Source organism: Amphiura filiformis, chromosome 6, assembly GCF_039555335.1.
Source record: "Amphiura filiformis chromosome 6, Afil_fr2py, whole genome shotgun sequence".
NCBI classification, from domain to species: domain Eukaryota; kingdom Metazoa; phylum Echinodermata; class Ophiuroidea; order Amphilepidida; family Amphiuridae; genus Amphiura; species Amphiura filiformis.
Genome location: NC_092633.1, coordinates 76,588,391 through 76,608,073, shown reverse-complemented (window position 1 = coordinate 76,608,073; position 19,683 = coordinate 76,588,391). Strand labels below are relative to the sequence as shown.

General features: G+C 36.3%; 1 pseudogene; it reads left to right on the top strand.

Moving 5' to 3' along the window:
* Nucleotides 1-1,981: 1,981 nt before the first annotated feature.
* LOC140156070 (solute carrier family 22 member 3-like) overlaps nucleotides 1,982-19,683 on the top strand; it is a 30,548-nt pseudogene continuing 12,846 nt past the window's right edge.

Below are 19,683 nucleotides of genomic sequence, written 5' to 3'. Positions count from 1 at the left end.
ATAATACAGACTTCATATTTAGTATGGATTATTTTTTCGCAAAATTCCACAATTGGTCTGGAAGGGGTCTGCATAACCGCACGGGCTAAATAAACTCAACCCAGAAAGTATCGAAAGTCACGATTATAGATGGTCAGATATATCGGGAACTGAACTATATAGCAAAAACTTATTTAATGTATATAAAGCGCAGCTTTCTCCTGCGCATTTTGATACCTCTTTTGTTGCTCTACGATATCATTTGGTCGAGTTTATGGGCGCTTGAGTGGCTTCAAGACGGATTTTGAAAGTTGCACTTAGCTCCTATATTCAAGCCAAATGCGTTCGTCGTGTACACACACCCACGACACACAAAATCAAGACAAAGGACACCGATATGCTCTGTTTACTTAACCATGAACTTTTGCACTCCTTCGTCTTCCAACTTCAAAACTTGCTACCCTTTACTTATCTCTGACTTATCTCATGAACTCTTTCTGCTGACATCTCAATTCTTGGTGTACCCACCATCACTTTCTATCACTGCCTGGATTCGTCGTCGCATGCTCTGAACAAGATGTCTTATCTTTCCTTGGTCAATGTCTCGCCATTTCCTGAGAAGATGGTGTCATGCTTGAAAAGGGTAGCAAGTATTGAAGTTGGAAGTCGAAGGAGTAAAATAAAGTAAAGTTCATGGTTAAGTAAAAGAGCACATTGGTGTCCTTTGTCTTGATTTTGTGTGTGTGTGTGTGTGTGGGGGGGGGGGTGTACACGACGAACGTATTTGGCTTGAATAGGAGCTAAGTGCAACTGTCAAAATCCGACTTGAAGCCACTCAAGCGCCCATAACTCGACCAAATGATATCGTAAAGCAACATAACAGGTATCAAAATGCGCAGGAGAAAGCTGTGCTTTATATACATTAAATAAAGTTTTGCTATATATTTCAGTTCCCGATATATCTGACCATCTATAATCGTTTCGATACTTTCTGGGTTGAGTTTATTAATTGGTGCATGTCGGGAGATGGTGTAAAATAATTGCTTGAATGTGCTTTTCATTACCCGGTAGTTTATGGTGCTCATAATGTAGTCAATATACCTAAAATGGCGGATTTAGGGAGGCAGAATTGAGCTTCGTGGGGACACAATTTCGGACTTTATTCAACGTTGTTCTGTTATTATCAAATTTATTGGGGTTTGAGGTGATTTTCCAAAACTTCGTCAGCAATTGGCATTCGTCACAGCTGAAATACACTTTCAATGCCAAATTTTGGAAAATGGGAGGAGCTTAAAAATATGGCTCTTAAAAGTAATACGTACTCAGCCCCCGGGGTGATTCCTGGTTTTCCCAATAAACTCACGCTGTTTCTTTGGGCACAGTAAGTTTATAACATTTGGCCTCAGGGGCCAAACTTTCCAAGCCTTTTCCAGGTTCGCAACCTTTAAGAGACATATAATTTTTAAAGCTCTTTCCGCTTTCAAATCTGGTAGATTACAAGTGCATTTCAGTTCTGACGAACACCTTATTGGTATTAAGTTTCAGTAAATATCGCCCCAAACCTCAATAAATTTGATGAAATCAGAATAATCGGACATTTCTCCCCAGAAAACTCAAATTCAGTCTCCTTAAATCCACCATTTTAAGCTAATTCACTTCATTATCAGCGCCATAATGTAAACTCATGGAAAGCACATTTTCAATCAAACAATTATTTTACACCACGCATCTCCCGACACACTCCAATTAATATTTAGCGCGTGTGGTTTATGCAGACCCCTTCCACACCAGTCTTGAAATTTTGCGAAATAAAAATCCATACTAAATGTCAAGTGTGTAGTATTAATACAATAAATCGTTACACACATGAAACTAAATTAACACAAAGAACTTTTGGGGATCACTTTACCTCGAACTTAAGCACAGGTCATTGCTGATCTGATATGCACACTCAGTATAAAGATTAAACGTTCAGAGAGCCGATTATTTTAGCTGCCATATAGGTCTATATTTGGTACAAAATTTTGTTCAGGTCCTCGACGATTTTGAGCATACAATTCGTCCAATGAGGTAAGTTGCTATGTATTGTCTCAAATGCAATTATATACATTCATGATCACTGTAAAAATGTGGAAGTTAAAATGTATTTCTATTGCTGAAGGTATAATATAATATTGTTTTGTTATAATAATATGAGCTAATGTCGGGCCTATAACACCTGCATTGTTAATAATCTCGTGGACGGGGTACAAACATTTCACGGGTTTCATTAGTTTTCCGTTATTTTTAATGTTTTCAAATTATTTTGTTTCCGGTGTGTCAAATCTTATTTTTGTTCTGAACATTTGAGGTCCCCTACAGAAATTATATAAATTACATACTTGTCCGGTATTAACATTTCAATGTAAGCCTACATGTGTACAAATTGAAATATATTTTTTTCTTTTCCATGTTATCCGATTCATTTTGATTAAAATATTTGAATAAATTGGCCTTATCATTTTGATCAGATTCTGTTAGGCTATATCCCCCTCGGAATAATCATATTTGTCAAATTGGAATAGATTATACTCATATGTCTTCAAATACCAAAAGAACACTCTAATTACAACTATTGCAAATAAGTTGAAATAACCATTTTAAAATAACTGTACTAATAAAGTGACTGTCCATTATGTACTGCTGTGTCTCAGTTGGAAAACTTCCTATTATTAAAATTCTTTCTTGAATTTGAAGCCGTGTTTTTAGTATGGGGTCAATCGCGTTCGTATCATGATTCTTCATGTCGATGAGAAAAACATTGATTTATGGCTCAATTTAATATTGGCCGACCAACAAGCCATTATATAATTGTTGCTATATAATTAATTTTATTATTACAGCTCTGTTTCAACAATTGCTCAACATTCTTAAAAAGGGCCTAATTGTTGCTATTAAATTTGCGCGTCGCACGAGAAACTTTTTTACGAATTAGAAACGCGATTTATAGTCGTGGTTGTTAAATTTCTGTTGATGTTTACGCTTATGATACTTAGCGTCATGATTTTCTTTCATACTGGTTTCGACATGTCCTCTTTTAAGAGCCTGCTCCCTGAGTGGTACAAGAACAAACTAGAGGAGAGTTTTGATCCTTTCAACACATGCTCTTGGTTTATGTTGCCATTGGTCTGGTTGTAGGCTTGTGTAGGGTTGTTTTTTTGGGGGGAGGATGTCCTCATTGTTTTGATCTTTGGTGGGACTGTCCTAGAGGTGCTTTGCACCTGTTAGTCCTTGCCTTTCTCTGCTGCAAAATTTTATCTATACTTCTTTTTTTTTTGTATGTACTTTTGAATATTCATGTGTAATATATGTTGATGTTATATTATAATTATTGCATATTTTGATGTTATATTATAATTATTGTATATACCAGTGATAAAGTGTAATAAATAAATAAATAAATAAATAAATAAATAAAAATGGACCGACCATGACCCCCAAAGGATCGCAATTCACAGTTTGGGAACCTCGCGCTGTACTACTGCCTGTTCAATTAGCTTAGATTGTTGTTTTAATTCAATATTTGACCAATTAAAGTAGCCATAAATGTGAAAAATAATGAATTAAATGTTGCTAAATATGGTCAGACCCAACAAGCTTTCAAGTTGCACTTGACAAATTTGATGATAAACTCTCAATTCTTTACAAATGTGGGTGTTTCCCGTCAAATTTTTGTAAAAATCTGTTGAACCATTAGTTCAATAGACATGACAATCATTGGTTCACGATGTTAATATTATTCGACCAACCGTATAGACGAATCCAACGAGCCAAGTCATGGTCAGGATTTGGTCGGCCATATTTGGTTCCCTGCATGCACCAAACAGGTGTTGTGAGTGCCCAATTGGGTGGATTAAACCCGCTTAAAATTCGATGTTAGATTCTTTTGTGTTGTAAACTGTCATCATTCTTTTGTCTACGTGTAACACGGGTGATAGAATGCAGTTTAAAATACCCTTCGAGGCCGCATCATTTCACATTTTAGGTGAGATAGCTGGGTCCCCGTCGCGGCTATGGCTGCCATTGAGGAGTAGGATTGCGTGAAATTGGATTCGTCTATAGGGACAGAATAATAATTTGGGTGCAAGTGTTGTCAGACAAAATAGATTGATTGATTGATTGATTGATTGATTGATTGATTGATTGATTGATTGAGTGTAGGATGTATGTCATAATTTACAGTAACAATTATGTTTAGATTCAAACAAAGCAATATTGAACTTTGCATGCCGCACTCAAGGTTTATTGGTGCAGTGTTTGTTTAAAATAGTTTGTACTTCTTCCCTCGTTTCAAATTGTAAGTTTTAGTTCTCTTTTGTTCAGAAACTAAACAAATCAGCGGATTAAAAAGAGGAGCAGAACTTGTCTACAATCATAATTTTGTTACGATTCGTACTGACTCAAGGCCAAAATCACCTTTTACCCAAATTCACACGAACACATGACGAATGTACAACACAAATACACTGTTTGATTAGCTAACAAAATCTTAAGACTTTAATCACAATCACAATTTTAACTACTACTTAATCAGCAGTCTACTTCTTGATGATTATCTTGTTCATTTACAATGTTCTTGACATTTGATATATATCCTGTTGTGCACTTGTCCTGCGAAAATCAACAAAGTCCATTGTACACTTGCATTTATATATATATATTCTTGCGTATTAAATCCTCACACAAAAATGGTGCTGCTTTCTTCAAAATACTAAACTCCTTGCGCCGTTCTCCAAACACTTTTTTAAAAGTGTTCTTGGTTTTCCCCTTTCTCTTATCTCTCATGAAATACTTTATCGTTAACTTGACATTGGTGAGCCAGGTGTGTACTTTAATCAAGCTGTAGCTAAGTGGAAATAATGAGTCAATTAAAATGGATTTACATTTTGAATGAAATCCTACTTATTTAACTAACTCCCAGTAATATATTTTCTGATTAAGGAGTTAAAACTCCTTGCGCCGTTCTCCAAACACTTAACTCCTTGCGCCGTTCTCCAAACACTTAACTCATCATTTGACAGATGTGTTGCTTTATAAACCAGATTCCAGCAAGTCTCTCAAAATCTCCTTCGTTGCAGTATTAAAATAGCACATTAGTGGCTATATAAACTGGTTAAAATGTACCTCCTTTTGAAGCACAACTATATAATTTATATTCAACACGTAGAGAGTTTACAATCTCTCATGATATTCTGCAAAGAACAAACTCAAGCTTCCACCTTGTTATACTTCTAAAATCCCATGATCTATTCATAGACCATTCTGTGTGGGTGATTCCCCTGTGATGTCATCTACTTAGGATTCCCCAGGGGATCTAGGGGATTCCCCAGTTAACACTAAGTAATGCACTATGATTGAGCAATACAGGAATGTTCTGGAATAGTAGGGTTTCCCAGATTATTAATAACACTGTTGAGTTTGTTTACTGTAACCAAAGCGGGGTTCCACTAAAACATGCTGTAACACACAAAATCTTGGTTTTCCCCTTTTATTTCTTATCTCTCATGAAATACTTTATCGTTAACTTGACATTGGTGAGCCAGGTGTGTACTTTTATCAAGCTGTAGCTAAGTGGAAATAACGAGTCAATTAAAATGGATTTACATTTTGAATGAAATCCTACCTATTTAACTATTAAACTCCCAGTAATATATTTTCTGATTAACATTTTTGATGCGATCAAGTAAAATCAGTCGGAACTCGGAAATATTAAATGTTCAGTTTCTATATAGGATAGTAAAAGGCATTTACAACGCAATTGTCATGAGCAATTGAACAGTTTCCAAAACAACAGAAAACAAAAGGATATTTCCTTTGTTTGGCTATATCTCAAAATCAATATTCCCGAGTTCCGACTGAATTTGCTTGATCGCGTCACATTTTGTAAAACATAGGCTATATAATAGTATTAACTTGGTATTAGTGAACCATGTGTGTACTTTCATCGAGCTGTAGGTAGGTTCAAAAGTCTATAAATTTTGAAGATATTTATTTTAGCAGAAAAAACGTCACATCACAAAATAATGAGAATGGTGGACTAACGAACCGTTTGGATAACATGCTTATTATTTGCAATATTCTGAATCGTGTGACCAATTATGTAAAATATTCATTAAAAAAATCCTGATACGTCAACATTTTGAAAAAATTGTAAATGAGAAATGCATATAATATAAATAATATTAAACGTTTAAAGTTAAAGTTTCATAACTAGTTTAACCAAGGTTAAATTCTTGGACCCCTTTTTAGTATATATAAATGATAATATAAATGATAATAACATTGGTTTAACAATAAAAATATCATTAGTAAGGTACAATTGAAACTTACGATAAACGAGTTAACAAATGTTAGTGTAAACTCCAAAAAAGCATTACTTAAAAAGTTGACGCAACAACTTACATCAACTTTTTAAGTAATGCCAACAAAGTTGATTAGTTGACGGAACTTTTTGAGCTTTTTCAGCATTTTTTAAGTTCGGATAACTAAAATGAATTTTGTTTTGGCAACTTTTACACTATTTTTGAGTTGTCCAAACTTACTCCTTTTGAATTGCGCCAACAAGGCGAACAAGTCATTTCTATGAGTGTACATGTATAACCAGAACATTCCAATTTCCAACGTGCAGTGTCTTTTTTCCCTAAAATAGCCCTTGCCTTACATTCCCTTTCCCCTATATTTCTCTCTCTTCTCTTTCTTTCGAGTAATAAATAACTTTTAATTTTAACCAGGCTAAGATCAGGGACCGTGTATGAAGGGACTTGAAACGGCTTCCATGCGAGTGGCTGGTTTACAAATTATCTTCAGTTGAGCAAGCATGCATAATACGTTGATCGATAGACCCTGGTACGATTCCCAGCACAGTTACAACACAGCGCGTAGCTTGTCTTGCACATTGCGAAACGAGCCTACATCATTACGTTTTGGTTTTGGAAAGAACCTTCTGTTAAATCATGCATGACTCAATTACAAATCTCTAAATCCCTTTCGTCTTATCTATTGATATTTTGAATAGTGTTTATCTTTCCCTAATAGATTATGATACTAAATGAACAATCAGCTTGGACAGTTCGCACTAGGCCCTACATCTCATAGGATTATCCATGTTCTATAAGCTGCATATCCTGCTATACCTTGACTTTCAAAAGAAGTACCTGCATGTGCAACCATGACTGTTTCAAAATAGCCCGCCAAGAGTCATGCAGATAACTCCGAGGTCATGAATTGATTTGTTTTGAATAAGGAATACTACGGGAATCAGCGCCTTTTGTTAGAAGTCACACATGAGTAAAGTGGATAACCTCTATAAAGCTAGCGCCCTGATCGATTCTTCCTGCATTTACATTACATTACAGAGATCGGACACTAATACCAACCATAACAAACCATGTAAACAATGATCACCTATATTACAGGTGATATTACATGTCTATATTTACAGGATTAGATTAGTAAACTATGATCTATTTGCAAGTATTATTTTGATTGAGCAGGAAAGATGTGATACTATTTTTTATAGTCTAGTTGCCGGCGTCAGGTATATATAGAATGTTTTTTTTATGATGATGACATGGACGTACTGATCATTATGCATGATGCAAAATCATAGGTGTTGTGCGTTTGGCAATTTGGGAGGGGATGGGGGTTCAAAATGACCCCATAGGATTATAAAATCAAAATTTCGAATTGCTCAAATACCTCTTTCAAATATATCAAATTATTTACATAAATAAACAAAAATCAATCAATCAATCAATCAATCAATCAATCAATCAATCAATTAATTAATTAATTAATTAATTAATTAATTAATTAATTAATTAACGAAAAAAATTGAACAAATTTTAGCGTAGCATTAAAATCATAAATATAACCATTGCTGGCAGGAGGACTCGAACCAACGATATTGATATCAGGAGTCTGATGCTCTACCATTGAGCTATGACAGCATCTAGTGATGAGTGTCGAGTTTTTAGCTTATACAGTGTTTGTCTGTGATAATGCCGCCTCGTGAAAGAAATAAATATAAAATCTCAATTTGTAATTTAAATTTATTTGATAATTTTCTAACCTATATTTTCTTTAGAGCAGGGACAAATATTTCCCCTTTTATCTAATTTGACCGCTATATAAGAATCTACTTCTTTTATTACTGATTTAATTCCGCGATTTGTTCCATTAAGCAATATCAAAGATTAATGTCACACAGCTCACAACAGATATTTAGTTGGCTTAGTGGTCTTGCACAGTGCTGTTTAACCGGGAGGTACCGAGATCGATTCCCACCTCTGCCTGCAATTTTTTTTAAAGACTGGGAAATAATAACCTGACATTCGCCGCTGACATTCGTACTGCAGAAGCGGAGTTATAACTTGTTAAACTTTGCTCCTTCCGTAAAAGGGTACATTATTTTGGCACTACATTATTATTTCTTCTTTTTTTCACATTGCTGGTATTAAATATCAAATGGTCATAAGTGGCGTTCACTTCAAATCATCCCCAACTGAACGAGGTTCAGGAATGTCCTCTCATTGTTAATTGTTGGTTAACCCACCACTTGAGAATAAAGGACTATGAATAGGTGCAACAGGATTACCTACGGGATTATCTCAAGGATATAATTCTGTTCTCCTCCTTTTCTTACATCTTCTCTGATATGTGCTAGTGTCAATGGTTATTGTTAAAAGGCAATAAGGTGTGTAATTGCAATATTTCCTCTGAATAGGAAAGACTCTCTACATCGAGTTATGTATGCTGGTGGTTCGCAATACTATTATTTAAGAGAAGGTATCTTCCAAATCCAAATCGAAATGTGCTTTCCTAGAATGATAGAGTCTAAAAATGCCAACATAAAATCATCAAAGAACTTTATTTTAAGAAATATTTCAGTATCGAAATCAGTAGGAACAGAAAGCGTTAAGTTTGTACAATTATCACGTGTTTTCTCCAAAATCCTTTGTAGATGATTCTCAACCATGTCAACGCTACACAGAAATTATGTTCGACAAATGTTAGACATTTTACACAATTTGACATTACTTTTAAATAAATGTTGGAATATGTTGATGCTTTTTTGGTATTTTGAAGGGGAACATGATATGAGTAAATGATAAGAAATCAAACATCGCGCTTATATCCATTGCCGCAAAAGTGTACAACAAGATCCGTTTGAACAGGATCCGACCTCACATTGATCCTTTACTGAAAAGCAACCAGGATGGCTTTAGGTCAGGTCGCAGCTGTGCTCAGCAAATACACATTTTGAGGAGAATCATGGAAGGCTTCAAGAAGTACCAACTTCCCTTGACAGTCACTTTTGTGGACTTCAAAAAAGCCTTCGACTCCATCAACAGGTCCGTCATGTTTGCAGTGCTGCGGCATTATGGAATACCAAAGGTTGTGGTAAATGTTAATGCCATCCAGGTGCTCTACAAGGACTCCAATAGTGCCGTTATGGTAGATGGAAGTATCTCAGAGTCTTTCCAAGTAACAACTGGAGTGCTTCAGGGTGATGTGTTGGCACCATACCTGTTCATTATCCTGGTAGACTACCTTCTGAAGTAATCAACTTCTGGAATTGACGCTAGAATTGTTACCTACCCACGTCGGTCAAGCTAGGATGTTGAATAACCTGGATTTTGCTGATGATATTGCCCTGTTGGAATCCTCCATAGCCCGGCCCCAGTCGCAGATTACTAGGACTGCAACTGCAGCAGCAGATCTAGGCCAGTGATGTGTATTATAAATGCATACATGCCCTGTGCTGGCTACAAAACCTCTTCCTCTAACTACGACGAAATCTTAGCACAGATTCGATTGCCGAACTACTGATGAAATATAATCATCACACAGTTATCATATGCGGCGACCTCAATGCAACCTTAAGAGGAAATCCTAGACACCACCAGGAAAAGGGCTTTGAGAGAATTTTCCCGCAAGTCTGATCTAGCACTTGTGCTAACAAACCAGTCCAACACAATTAGTACCTTTACACATGGCTCGAAGACGCTGTGTGGTAGTACCGTCAACCATGTCACAGACTTAAAATACTTAGGTTCCAAGATGTGCTCTAGTGCTGAAAGACGTAAAAAAGAAGAAAAGCACTAGCTTGGGCAGCTTTCTGGAAACTGGGAGCGCCTTTGGAGAAGCCTATCACTACCAATCGAAACAAAAATCAAACTGTTTGAGACAACTTGTGTTACTGTCTTTCTGTACGGGTGCGAGTCATGGTCAATCACCAAGGACATGGAAAACAAGAGCAATGCCTTTGCAACATCTTGCTACAGAGTCATGCTAAACATCAAGCGTGTGGATCGGATTCCAAATGAAACCATCTACAATCTGACTAACACTACTCCAGTGGTTGCCAGAGTCAAGATACATCAACTCAAATTTCTCGGCCATATACTGCGTCTTGAAGACGACAAGCCTGTGAAAGAATCTGCCCTTTATATTCCACCACATGGGAAGAGGAAACCGGGACGGCCGCGCACACTGTACTTACAGTATGACCAGCACCTCCTGGGAGATATTGAAGGGATGCTGCAGCCAAACAAAATAGTTGCGCTTGCCCAAGATCGCAATAGTTGGAGAAAGCTTGTAGTCGCCTGCTCCGCAACCGACTGATGATGATATATCTTTATATATTATATCGATGCTCCTGCATGCGATGGGTTGTTCCCACATTTCGGTTTGTGCATAATACCACTTGTAGAATACATTTCCTCCCGGGACATTTCTTTAAATGTCATATATATTGCTCGGACAACATCATTGGCAAGCTAATATTATGAGGACAATGAAAATGACTGCAAAAACCAACTTAAGCGATGAGTTCCTTCGAACGAGACAGATTTGACCTAGAAATAAGTTGACGTCATGAAATGACTGTGCCTGCTTTGCGACAATGCACAGAACGTATACTGTTGTTGTTCACAGAAAAAAACTCTGAATTAAGTATTACAAATTCAATGGTTTTTTAAACGGTTTCTTTTTATATATTAGTAAATTGTGATATTACAATTCATATGTATATCAATATCATGAGTAATATTTGGGCTAAAAAATAAAAAAACAATTTGAGCTTAGAATTTCAGCGTGATCAATCTGAGACTAGCATATAAACCGTGTTAAGTCCACAAACTCATGTAGGCCTATCTGATTTCCCTGTGCGATATTGCAATGCTATAGTTATTATAGTTTCAGTTGGATGACATATTACAAAGCAAACGCATCGTAACAAAACTGTGTGAGGCTTTGTTTCCGAAATGAGAACAATAGTCTGCATATTGTTATGCAGCATTGTTATGGTAAATAATAGTACAACCCATTGTTGCTAATGTCAAACTTGTCAAAGTGATTGTGATTGTGTCACACAAGTAAATGAGAGCATGATATAGTGCTGCCTTGAAAATTGATTTCGCTTCAAACGGGGGAAGAACACTTACGAGCCCGAACTTTACCCACACAATTTCTCTTTTTTCAGGAGAAATACGGGCAACTTGTAATGTAATAATTATTCTCTTCGAATAGAGATAAACTTGTTTTTGCAATAGACATGTCCTTTAACAGATGCCATTTAATTTGTGTTACACATAATGCCACCATTACATGGAGTGGCACCAATTTTTCAACTTGTAAAGTTCATTCCATTTCTTCATTACAATCTTATATTTCTTGTTGCCTTATAAAAAGCCCTATAGATTTAACAATATTTGTTCTTCTAAACTATTATATTACTTATGTACGTTTTGCTTGTTTTCCTCCTTTTTTAGGTGTGAAACAGAAAAGATGGACCTCGGGAAAGACCTTGACAATGCCTTGAGATACCTTGGATTTCGTGGTCGGTATAACTGGGTTGTTTTTTCTCATCTGCTCATTTTTACGAGCGCGTTTCCTGCAGCGATGACAATGATCTTGGTATTTATTACTTCTGACCCAGAGTCCTACTACTGCGCCCCACCTGATGGATTCTCCAGGAATGACACAATCCCTACCGGCGATGCTAATAATACCAACGACTTTGGCAAAGGTTGTCATATGTACCAAGTGCATGACGGGATACTTACTCAAAATGTGACAAGTTGCAAGCATGGATATGAATATGTATACACTTATGGGGAAACAAGCATCGTATCAGAAGTAAGGACAGCTTTCGTATTAATTTATTTAAATACCCTTAACTCATATACGTAACACAGTGCTAATATTTTTCCGTCGAACAAATGAAGTCACGAAGTTGCACTAGTTCTATTGCTGGATTTAAGATTGACAGATGGCTGGGCCGGGACGCTTAATTTCTTTCTGCAACCATAATGGGCCGCAATATATCAATAACCGCATATTCCGAGGCAATGTTCATTATTGTTAGATTAGGATTAGGGTCTTAGGGTTAGGGTTAGAGTTAGGGTCATGGTTAGGATTAGGATCAGGGGTTAGGGGTAATTATATACGTATTCATTGGAAAATATACTAGTATAGTATATCGTATTATATGAACATTATTCCGATCAATAAGTATGATAAACAAACGCCTGTCTGGCAGGACGACTCGTAGCACAGTGGTATAGGCTCTGGACTATGAATCCATAGATTGTGGGTTCGAACTCTAGGTAAACCCTGGTGGAATTTTAATTCTAATTAATTTGTTTTTCAGTTTGATAGGTAAGAGGAAATAATATTGACAATAATTCCGTGTTATATCTAGCATAATATACTCATGTACTACATGTATGTTTTATCGTATTGTGGCCCATTAATATGGTACTTTGCAGAAAGAAATTACGCGGCCGAGACAGAGGGCAAGTAAACTTATAAAGCGTCTTGACAAGTAAAATCAATCAACCCAGGCAATCAACTTACACAACAAGTAATATCTTATTTTTTGACATATATATTTATTTCCTGTACTTTTTTTTCAGTTTGATCTTGTGTGCGACCAGCGAATTTTAAAAGACACTGCTACAACTATCTTAATGACAGGCTTATTTATAGGTGCCTACCCAATGGGTCAGCTATGCGACAGATTTGGTAGAAAAATCATGACGTTCTTGTCAATTCTCTTTCTTAGTGCATCGGGAGTTGGTCTTGCATTTTCACATAATTATTACTTGTTTGTAGTAATGTGGTTTCTGATTGGTGTGTTTCGACAGGTATGTTAGGGATGAAATCAAAACTCGACTGTTGCATCTGGTTTCTATTGCTCTAAACCGGACGGAACCGGCGGTCACCCGCCGGTCGAGTTTTGATTTCATGCCTTAAATTTAAACATTTTGTAACTTAAGGGTACGGATAGCAACGTTTGCACAGTATTTATAATACAAATTTTGGGGAAATTATTAAAAATTGATAATTATTTTTTCTAATTTTTGATATTTAACAAGTCAACTTTATAAATCTAACGATGGGTGTAGTTTGTATTGATATTTTGTATGAAAGATATAGCTTTTTCCCCAAAAAACCTAACATCTTTAGGTGGTTTTGTAAATGTATCTAAAATTAATAATTTGCCATAAAATTAGTATCATATCGCGAATTTCAAAAAATCAAAATTATTTGATATCAGAAGGATATACCTTGTATTCAGAATGCAATTCGATATGTCGGAATGTGCTCTCATGTCCCACAAAAATACTGTGCAAACGTTGATATTCGATCCCTTTCGTTGCGATCCAACTACTTTCCCAATTCCCTAGGAGGAAATATCTGGTGGTATAGTCTTGCTGTTCTTGTTCTTGTTGTCTTGTTTTTGAAGAAATTATTGTTGTTGTTCTTGTTGTTGTTGTTGTTGATGATGATGATGATGACGGCGGTGGCTTTAATGACGGTGGCGGTAGCGTTAATGATGCAGTGGCGGCGCCAGGAATTTTTCGAGGGCATGGGGCGGGGAAGTGAATTTCAGGGGAGCAAAATCAACATATGTTGCACACAATTGCTGCAGAAACATTTTTCATAATGTTGCATAGTTTTACTGGGGTGGTGCAACTGGGGCAAGCGTTCTGACTGGGGGCAGTTGACCCCTATGCCCCTTGTTACCGCCACTGTGGTGATGGTAGTAGTAGTGCTGCTGGTGCTAGTTCTTCAAGTGCTTGCCTGCTTGCTGTAACTTTTCCTTTTATGTTTATTTCTTTAAAGGGTACGATGATCGCCGGCTTTGTTTTGTTAATAGAGATGCTTCCACCAGAAAGGCGAGCTCTTGGTGGGTCAGCATGTAATATGACATGGGGTTTTGCAGTTGTGACACTTGCATTGTTGGCTTTCCTGATACGTAACTGGCGACATCTGCAATTGGTGTTATCTGTGGGTATTTTGGTTGCATTACCCTTCTGGTGGTAAGATTCATTAAACAAACATACAAAAACGGACAAACGTCTCACAATTCACAAACCTACACCACATATCATGTATAGCGTAAACATAAGCAATGCATCAATATAATATAGAATAGACCAACATCGATTGGTCATGCAGCAACGACAACAACATCATTATCTTGTTCGAAAGTCGACGTCTTTGCTTTAAGTTTCGCAAACAGAGACCTCATCTAGACTCTTGGACTGAAACACCCATAAAGATCCAACACATTTTCACAGAATCTCCATTGAACTGTTCAAGTACTTATTAACTTACCTTGCTAAGGTGCAATGAAGTTTACTTTATGCTCACGAAAAGTAATCTTATCCATTCAAAAACTTCTTAAAAATCAAACATTTGATATAAAATTTGGTAACCTTTTAAAATGTTCCTTTTGTTTCAGTATTGTCAATGAATCAGTAAGATGGCTTCAATCACAAAAAAGATATGACGACGCCGAGCGCACATTGCAAAAAATAGCGAAATTCAATCGCATTGCTGCACCAAGCAAGTTTCTGCAAGCATCAGAAAAAGAAGCGTTAGCCCAACAGACCAACATCAGCGGTCCAACGGAGCCAGAGAAAGAGCTAAGTACCAGTGAAGAATTGGGCCACACGCCTACGTTGGAATATTCTAAAGTAAACGAGGACAATGGTGGCCAACAACGGACACGTCTGACAGCATTGGATCTGTTTAAGACACCAAATCTAGCGAAAAACACGCTGATTCTTATGTTAGATTGGTAAATGATAACACGTGGTTTAAAAAAAATAATATATCTTCTTTTCTTTACCTATTGAAACGGGCTCTAATGAGTAAATGTATTTTATGAGTTCGAGTTAGAGTTCGAGTTCGAGTTGGTTTTAGAGTAACCCATTTTAGAGTTCGATTTAGAGTTAGAGTTGTTGCATGATGTCAGATTGAATTATATATTCTACGGGTTGAAACTTGAACAAACTTGTGTAGATTTCTGTTAAACATGGATAGGTATATAATCATAGTAATGGTGTGCCCTCATGTATGACTAGAATCATTAGTGTTTTCCTAGGCTATCTGCATGCATATGCACATCACTTTTCCAGTAGGTGGGTCAGTCTATGGTGGAAACTCTAAATTGCCACTGGCAACTCTAACTCTAAATCGAACTCTAAAATGTAATTCTAACTCCAACTCGAACATTGTCGAACTCGAACTCATAAAAAGGAAACATTCTATCAAAATGATATTGTTATGTCCATCAGGTGATACTCTAGTTTTAAGTTTTTGAAAAGCAGCTAGCTTCTTCCACTTGACTAGTTTCATATTTTGATGTGTCCGTTATATAGCCATAATCAATAGAAAACGTGATGGATACCAATCATATTGACACACAGTAAGCCAAAAATTAAGGTACCAGTTATGTTCCACCCGTGTATATCCTAAACAAAAACAAATATATCATAATTGGAACCAGCAACCAATAGCTGCATCTTTTAGCTCGAATGTAAGACCACATTCGTTGAAATTGTTCAAGAAATACAGACACGACGATCCAAAAACCCAAAGGAAGATGCCAATTTAAAAGTTTGCAGTTTGCTCCATTGCATCAGGATCTGTGATTGCATACCCTATTGATTTGTACACAAAGCATTCGTGAACAAGAGAAGTAGCTCCGTGCTTCCATTGATTAGCATGTTAAAACTAGCGTCGCATACTGCAGTTACTGTCCGTTTTCCTATACACAATACACAGTGCTCTTTCCCATTGACGCGTGACCTTTACAAATAGCCCTACGTTAACAGTATGGGGATATGACTAGTTAACGTCGCTGTGTGAAAAATAACCGGCCAATATTAAAAGTACTCTTCTAAAGTTCTAGAAAATATAGTTTTTTAACATGTCCTAAATTTTTAGCTAATTTAGATGTTTGGAAATATTCGTACTTTGGTGTTTTAGTTAATGTTATAGGTAATAGTACATTGCCTAGTTAACGTCGCTGTGTGAAAAATAACCGGCCAATATTAAAAGTACTCTTCTAAAATTCTAGACAATATAGTTTTGTAACATGTCCTAAATTTTTAGCTAATTTAGGTGTTTGGAGAGGGTCGTACTTTTGTGTTTTAGGAAGGACATGTAAACGACAGATAACACCAAAAATATGAAGAAATTATTTCCAAACCGTGTTAAGTCAAAAATCATTATGTTGCTCATTTTCAAGAATGCTGGTTTACAAAAAGCACGCCATTGTCTGATTTCGTGAACAAAGCCACACATAACATTGTTTCCTTTCGTTTCCTTTATAATCGGTTACCCAACTGAAGCTATGAATACCAGCTTTATTGCGATATCGCACATGAAAACAGTCACTTGTGCACAACCAGAGAAGATCCGATTTAATCAGTTGAGCTGTTTCAATGAGTGTTATCTTGGTTTAATAGCTTTTAATGGGGTTAAGTCCTGCAAAGGTCGAGATGAATTCTACTGTAGACATGACTGCATCATGGTGCTTTCATTGATTAGAACACATAAGTGCAACTTTTGATTTAGTTTCTTCATTAGGTTTTAGATCATTGTTTCTTTAATTCTCAACCAATTTCAACAAATATGGTCTTAAATCAGAACTTAAGAGTACGGTATTGGCTACTTGTTCATTTTGACATATTTGTCTTTATTTATGATATACAGAGGTGAAGACAACTGGTACCTTAATTCTTTGGCTTACTGTATTATATAATTATCTAAGAATCATTATGATATAGTGATAATTCACTGTGCATAGTACGTAAAGATAATTGCACTTGACTGTGGAGTTCTTGCGTTTAAGTGGGCGTTTAGGTCGAGACTCTCGACGAATGTGATTATCTCTCATACACTTCAAGAGCATCAAATGTTAATGCAATAATATCGATTTCTTGCTCACTTTCAGGTTGGCTGCTTCTATGACTTACTATGGCCTCTCGTTGAACGCAGCAAACTTGGCAGGAATATGTATTTGAATTTCTTTTTGCTGAGTTTGGTCGAAATACCTGCATATATAATGGCTTACATTACAATGGAATAGTAAGTATTCGACATTAATTCCTCATGACATCAAGCGTCACAGAATCTTAGGACTACAGTTTTGATTAAAAGAGTGACTCTGGGAAAGGCCACTGGTGCATGTGGATATTTGATGTGGGAATTTCAAATGTATGAACCAGTTGGTGTGTTCAAGGGGGATAGGCGAAATTGCGATGTGCTTCTTAATAGTTTTAATTTGAGTTTTTCCTGAGTTTGGTCGAAATACCTGCATACATTACAATGGAATAGTAAGTGTTGGACATTTATTCCTCATGACATAACGCGTCACAGAATCTTAGAAGGACTACAGTTTTGATTAAACGAGTGACTCTGGGAAAGGCCATTGGTGCATGTGGAGATTTGATGAGGGAATTTCAAATGTATGAACCGGTTGGTGTTCTCCATGGGTATTGGCGTGCACAATTATCTTTCGAAACCCTGGGGATTGGATAGTGTCAAACATAGTGTGCCTAAATGTGATTAGCTCAAATATTATAAGCCCCGTCATTTTCCCACGTCCCGGGATAGGGACAAGTACGTGAATAGTGCGTTATTGGACAGGTCAGCTCTGCTATTAGCCAGAAATTGCGATGTGCTTCTTAGATTTAATTTCAATTCAAGTCAAGCCACCTTTATTTCCCAAACAAAGAAACAAAAAGCAGACAAAATACATAAACCTACATTGCTATAAAAGGAAGATGAGCTTAAATCAAACAAAAGGCCAATGAGGCAAGCACTGACCACACCTGATTAGGCGTGGTGTCCAAACATTTCTGATACGTCTATCAGAAAACCGAAAGAGATACCCGAAAGGTGTTGCAGGTTTGAGTAATAATTCTTTCAGTAATGAGAAGATGATTTTACGCTAAGGTTTCATTTGATTGAAGACCGATAACTTGTTCGGGTATGGCCAACAAACACGCGTACAGTATTACCACTCAAGTGTCCCTTTCATGCGAGAAATTGATTATTTACACTCGTCGAGAGTACTCGAAAGCCACTCAAGTAATAGCATTGACCGACCCATAATGCGTGACGAAAATCGATAGTGCTGTCTTGAAATGTTTTCTGTGGATAACAGATCTGCAGCTATTATCATCATTATGTTATCATCATCTCATGACTTTAAAATAGTACAACGAATGTTTGGACTCGTTTTTTAACTGTTTTGCATGCCTGTTTAGATCGTAATTACAGGTAATTATTCCTGATGTTTGGTTTATTTTATTTATTTAATACATGCCTGGAAAATAAAACAAGAGGAATAACGCATAATAAACATGATAGCTACTATAAAAAACCAACTTGAAACTTGCGGGTTTCTCTAAAATTATTTCGGATTCCAAGTTTCGGGTTTCTTTTCGGTTTTCTGATAAACTTGTCAGAAATGTTTGGACGCCATGCTAAAAGTACTGACTGATTGACCCCTTATATGAGACAGAAAAATAAAGCAAAATTAGACGACATTCATGCAAGACACAAAAACGGGCCCCATGAGTAAATAATACGATGCATCAAACATTCATTCATATTAATTATGAGGTCTCAAAATAGTAAATGTTAATTAAAAGCAATACTATTTCAGAAAGAGTGTTATACCAATCACGAATCAGATTCGGTCTTAATTTATCATGCTTTACTGATGTATATTGCAGTTTTGGTGGTCGTAAACTTACAACTGCTCTGTCACTTCTTGTTGCTGGTATTGCATGTGTCTTTACAGCTTGGATACCAAACACAACTGGTAAGCTTCGGCCAAAAATATGTTTTTATTAATGTGGTTTAGTTAAATTCTCTGATGACACACTGGTTGACAGAGTCCCAGCTATTAATTTGTAAAACATTTCAATTATGCATGTAAAATCTATATGAAGATAGTGGAAATAGGTCATTAAAGGAGGGGAAGGTTAATAAATAGCAATATAAGAGATACGCAGTCTTAACATACTTTATACATGGAGAACTCATTTTCTTCTCCCCAGTGATTTTATCAGTTGAAACAACTGGTAAAGAAAAAACAAGATAAAGAAAAAACAAAACAATTAAATTAATCATAACGTTTTGTACATGTATGGGATGTTGAAAGTGCAACTTTTTCTGAAAGCATCAATATTGAAAATGTGATTATTTTTGACCAAAGAAATTAGAGGGTACAAAAACGGTTCCTCTATTCACAGATTTGTTATTTTTTCAAACCAATAAATTGCATGTCAAGTTATGCAAAGAAATGATTTGAAATTTTAGGGGAGTACTTTTAAGCCTGTATAATGCCAA